The 6000-nt window shown below is 48.2% G+C and overlaps 1 protein-coding gene across 2 annotated transcripts in view; it reads right to left on the bottom strand.

Moving 5' to 3' along the window:
* The window catches only part of RALBP1 (ralA binding protein 1), a 33915-nt gene extending 29865 nt beyond the window's left edge, over nucleotides 1–4050 (bottom strand). The window contains exon 1 of one of the 2 annotated variants that reach the window (XM_064705854.1): nucleotides 3861–4050. The gene's annotated coding sequence lies outside the window, so the exon portion shown is untranslated. The remainder of the gene's footprint in view (nucleotides 1–3860) is intronic. The other variant, XM_064705853.1, reaches the window with a different exon arrangement.
* Nucleotides 4051–6000: the final 1950 nt, after the last annotated feature.

Raw genomic sequence — 6000 nt, forward strand, 5'->3', positions numbered from 1 at the left:
CAAATGGATAGACAGCAAGCTATTAACAATTAAACTATTAACAACACACCAGGATAGATGAAGTGACTTACATCACATTCTTCAATTATTAGTATTACATCAGAATAGTTGCATTATTTTATTCTGCACTATTTCCTATTTCTGTAGAAAACAATACTAAATTTGCTTATTTAAAATACAACATTTCCTCTATAAATATGTTTTTAAACTCTGCTAAATATAACATTACTATTAATACACATTACCAATTCACTGTATGCACTGATTTATATTATTACTGTTTTAGCATCTGGCAAGCACTTTTTCATTATTATTATAAAACTATGTGTTTAGTAAATAATTAGTTGCTATTTCTTAGTCAGGATCCTACACCAAGCTGCTTCTGCAAGAAACTAGGACATCTTCATTATCTGTACTTTTGTTTACTGAGCATCACAGGAACTAGACAAGGAAAAAAATACCAAATCATGTTCTCTATTTAAACACACCTTAATTAGTTATCAAAGGAAATACTGCTTGTAGGTAGTGAACTGATTGCTCTAAATGCTGTGATCTCATGGCTTTGAATTTGCAGATCTCTGATGAATATGTGGAATTCATCATTAGATAAGAAAAAGAGATGCTTTCTGTGCTTTTCAATGCACAGCTAATAATAAAAAACACTAAGGACCCCGTTACACATTCCAAATATTTTTGGTCAGACATACTTTGTTCAGGTGTTAAATGTTGTTTTTACCTTCCTATTATCCACTGAAGTCACTGTACCTGATATTTATCTTTTTCACAAATTCTTCCCTACTAATTCAAAATTGTCACAGCACTTTACTGATGAAACCTAAATAAATGTTTTCCTAGTACATTATCTGCTAGTAACAGGACAGAATGAGCTAGAAACTCCTTGGACATATCTGAGCCACCTTACTGGATCACCACTTCTCACTTGGGTAATACCATATAAATCCTCCACTTCCCAGCAGCTGCCCCAAGTAAGTTGTCATTCCCCAGTTTCTACTGTAGCCTAAAGACAAACTGCAATCAGGGAGCACTGCATCCCTGCTGCTATTCAGCTTGGCAGACTTGCCATTGCTGCCACCATCAGAGTCTGTTTCACTCTGCTGTACCTGCACACCTTCAAGTGAGTTTGTATTCCCTGATGTCAAGCCCAAAAGGCGAGGGATGGTTGGGATGAGAGGGGTAAGTATGGGCAGGAATGGAGTCACACCCTTCCTTTTTCTAAACTCAGCCTGCACCCTTACCCTTCTGGTTTTGGCCATGGCAAGCAGAAGATGTGAACCTCATCTGGACAGCAGTCACCCCCCCACACCACCACCTCTGGGGATGCAGCCTAAGCAAAACTTCCTACTCCATAAGGTACTTCCAGCCCAGCTCTGGGCCCATTTGATATACTTTTTTTTTATTTTTTGAGCAACAATTTGAAAACTACCATCCATGAGGCTCTGAGGAACAGCAGGAGGAGTTGATGAAGGATAGCACACCATGCACATAGCAAACCATGACTAGTGGTAAGGGTAGCAAAACATTCAGTGATTCCACATAATCAGATGCATTAGTTCAGAGACAAGCTTGGTAGATTATGCTACACTATACTGCTATAAACTGAAGGTAAATATCATCCTATATTTTGGTATTTTGGGGCTAGCTACATGACAGCAAGCCTTACCCAAGGAAAGTAAATTAGCATTTGGTGATATTTATTGCTGAACAGCAGCATCTTCCATATTAGTCTAAGAACTGCCCATAGGAAACAGCAGTGTTTACTCAGGAAATATGCAAACCTTTTCTGCAAGAAAATGCAGCTAAAACTCACTGGGAGGAGTGCATGAAGGGTGAAGTGGAGATGAGAACCCTAAAGAGTCAGAGGCAGGGCTTGTACATGTCAGCTTTGCTTTAAGCACATCTGCAGAACTGATCCATGCAGCTCTGAAGCAGGAACGCTGTTATGGCAATTCCAGGACAATTTATTCCAGTGCAGACACACACATATAGAAATGGAAATAATCTGCCCTACAGAAAAAGAACTTTCTTCCCCACATAACTACAATCACACCAGTGATTTCACTGTGAAATCCTTACTCTGGGGAAAAGTCCCACCAATCCAAAGCACAAAATACACCCTCCTACCCCTGAACACACCTGAACTAAGACACAACAATGCAGAAGTTGCACGTGGAGTATTAAGATTTTAAGGCAGCTATTCCCATGTTCCATTTCAGAGGTGGGAAGACTAAAGTAAATTTATTATCTCCAACCTAGAAATGAGATCTGTAGGACAGGGAACGTAAAATTCCCTACTTCAACAAAATAGACATTCTATTCTTGTAGTTAGCTAGAACATTATAGCAAAAGGGTTAATAAATTTCACACACTTCGAAGTACTAAATGCTCAAAACTACAACAGTTTGGAAGGGCTTTTAAAAATTCCTGTTTATTTCTTGTTTATTTCTCTGTAGAAAAGAGCCCCCCAAGAGCTTGTCACACCGACTGTAGGGATCATTCCCAGACTGAGCTGAAATGAACTGAAGCACAGCACCATCCACCACGAGCTGTATGCAGCACCTCAAGTTACATCAAACCCCAAATCTAAGGGATCCCTCTGCCATTCCCCTGTAAGCTCATTAATAAATTTACATCCATTACCATCCTGCATCATATCCAACAAAACCTTAACACCGCCCCTGAAAGGGTGAGCTATGGCAGTGCAGAGCACTCCTGGTAAGCACTTCGAGCTGTCTCCAGATCAGAAACCTGTGTAAGGGCACAGTTAGGGCTGTTTTCCTGTGCTGAAACAAGGGACTTGCACAAATCACCCTGGTTTATGCAACTGGCAAAAAGGCCTTAGCCTGGGGTTTTTTAAATTACTATTTTCTATCAACAATTATCATTAACCTCAGGGACACTGGGGTGGAGTAAATCCAAACTACACCATTCTCATTCTCATGAACAGACACTTTCAGTGTGGATTGCTGGCATTATCTTTGTCACTCATTTAAACATGTTAGCACTTAAAAATAAGATGTATTTGCTCATACATCACCCACTAACATATCCTTGGAAGCATTGAAGGCCATCTGGGATGGGGCTCAGAGCAACCTGGTCTAGTGAAAGCTGTCCCTGCTCATGACAGAAGGGTTGGAAGTAGATGGTCTCTGAGATGGCCTCAGAATCACCATTCTGTGATTCTATGATGAACACTAACACACACTTTCTAAATAATATTATCAGATACGAAACATGACATCCTTAGAACCTGCTATATGCAGAAAAATTACAGTAACAGTAAATTTTCTTTTACTGTTTTAAGATGAGACCTCTAGGTGAAGGTAAAAGAATATAAATCCCTGACCTCTCCCTCCCTACAAAAAAAAAAAAGCCAACTAAAAACGACCTTGCAAAGAGCCAACCCAGAGCCCAGACTGAGCTGCAGCGAACCCCGCACGATGCAAAGGGAGCAAACACCTAGGGAAACAGGGCGCACAAGGAGCCCGTAAGGGCAGGAGGAACAACACGGCCCGTAAGTATCGCACAGGGGCCGGACACTGGCGGGGAACGGAAAGCAAGGGAAGGAAAAAAGCAAGGAAAGCGAGGAGAGAGGGAAGGAAGGAGGCAGGGAAGGCAAAGGAGAGGGAGGACGAGCAGCGACCCGATGGAAAATGGGCGGAGCCTCCCGAGGCCCCGCCCCCTCCCGCTCGAGCAGCCCGCGCCGGCCCCTCCCCCACCCGGCAGCCGCGCGCGCCGCGGGGCGGTGGCGGCTCGCGCCGCCAGTTGTGCGCCCCCCCCACCTCCTTCTCCGCCCCCGCCCGCCCGCCCGCCCGGACCCGGAACGGCCCCGCGGCCCTCACCGGGTGTCGGGCCGGACCGCCCGCCCCCGGCGCCCCGCACTGACCGTTGGGGGGTCCCGCTCGGCCGCGCAGCGGCTCCGCCTCGGCCTCAGGCGCGGCGGGCACGCCCCGCCTCGCGCCCCATCCCGCCGCCGCCGCCGCCCGGCGCTCGCAGGGACGGGCGGGGAGCGGCGCGAGCTCACGCCACCGCGCACGCGCTGCTGCCTCGCTCCGCGCGGCCGTGAGGGCGGGGAGGTGGGGCGGGCGGGCCCGGGGTGTCCCCCACCCACGCGCGCAGAGCACGACGGGAGTTGTAGTTCTCCCCGGGGGACGCTGCCGACAAGGGCACTACAGGTCGTTGCCGGCCGCCGCACTACAACTCCCAGCGGCCAGCACGCCGCGGGGGTGGTTCCAGCTTATCTGCGCCCCGCGATTGTTGAAGCCCCCATGCCCGTGGGAGTTGGGTCCGGCTGCCTGAGGGGACCCCGGCGAGGGACCCCGGCGAGATATATGTGAAGCTCCCTCAATAGCCGCCCAGAGCTGGCAGGCAGCGGGTCCATCTCTCCTCTGGGAACACAAGGAACGTAAGCGTCCCTGGGCCATGGGCAGGCAGTGGCCTTTGTGGCCAAGAACGCCGATGATACCTGGGCTGCAGTAGGAAGAGTGTTGCCAGCAGGTCGGGGGAGGTGATCCTGCCCCGCTATTCAGCACTGGTGAGGCGGCATCTGGAGTGCTGGGTCCAGTTTTGGGCTCCTCCGTACAAGAGAGACATGGAGCTCCTGGAGCAGACCCAGTGGAGGGCAACAGAGATAATTAAGGGGCCGGAACATGTCTATTACGAGGGAAGACTGAGGGAGCTGGATCTGTTCCGCCTTGGGAAGAGACAACTGGGAGGGCACCTCATCAATGTCTATAAGTATCTGAAGGAGGGAGGATGCCAAGAGGATGGCTCTTCTCAGTGGTGTCAAGCAATAGGGTAAGAGGCAACAGGCAGAAACTGATTCACAGGAAGTTCCACTTGGATATATGGAAGAACTTCACCGTGCAGGTGACCATGCACTGAAACAGACTGCTCAGAGAGGTTGTGGAGTCTCCCTTGCTGGAGATATTCAAGCACCATCTGGACACAGATGTGTGCTGTGTGCTCTGGAATGATCCTCCTTGAGCAGAGAGGTTGGACCAGGTGACCCACTGTGGTCCCTTCCAACCTGACTCATTCTGTGATTTTGTGATTCTTTTGGCAGTGATTAAAGATGGGTACGGCCAGAGGAGTTGTGGGATTACACTAGTCAGAGTGAGAAGTCTGCAAACACCACAAGCCATCAGTCTCAGTGCCGGAGCTGACACAGCCCCATAGTGGGGGCACCTGGGCCACCTTCCATGTGATGTTACTGCTGACAGAATTCCTCAATTCACATGAGAACAGCCACTGGCTTTGGCTTCATCCCACATAATAAATCTGACCTCCTGAGAGGAGTTACCCACTTCTCTCTAGCGCTTTCTGGAATGCAAGGGAAATGAAGAAAGGCTCTGGATGCTGCTTGAGGTGACCTGTGCCAAGGAACACATCCCCATCTCAAGATGCATCCTGTTTACAGTGGTGTTATAAGGAATGTTGTGGGGGGTTTTTTGCCTCTTACAATGCAAGTTTCTGTTACGTTGAGCACCTGCGTAATTTGAATCCCTTTCAGGACTGCTCATCAACAGGGGAATTTGTTTCAGTCAGAAGCAGGGCCGATTCATTCCCACAGCCTCAAGCATAATCCCCGGCCTATTGGACACATTAACACTGTGGCAGCGTGCCACCTGCTCCATTTATTCACTTGGGACTCAATGCTGCTTAGTCCCTGTCGAATGAGCTCTTTGTGCCACCTCCTGCGGCAATGTAAAAGGTCCCCCACAGGAATTTGTGCTATTCAGTGGAAGCTACAAAAGGGAGGGCTGTAAACACTCCGATTAGTGTTGGAGCACAGCGATATTGTCTCCAGCACCTATTACATAACCTCGCAACTTCCAGGCTCCCTCCTCCTCTCCAGAAGAAACAGTGTAACAGCAAGGGCTCACCAGGCTATTTAACTTAACATCACAGCTCATGTGTTTCTTTTTTTGTTGCATATAAAGGCCACCTTCCTCCTGGCAGGAGAAGAGAGAAGGGTCAGTT

This window comes from Zonotrichia leucophrys, chromosome 2, assembly GCF_028769735.1.
Source record: "Zonotrichia leucophrys gambelii isolate GWCS_2022_RI chromosome 2, RI_Zleu_2.0, whole genome shotgun sequence".
In the NCBI taxonomy this organism is placed as follows: Eukaryota; Metazoa; Chordata; class Aves; order Passeriformes; family Passerellidae; genus Zonotrichia; species Zonotrichia leucophrys.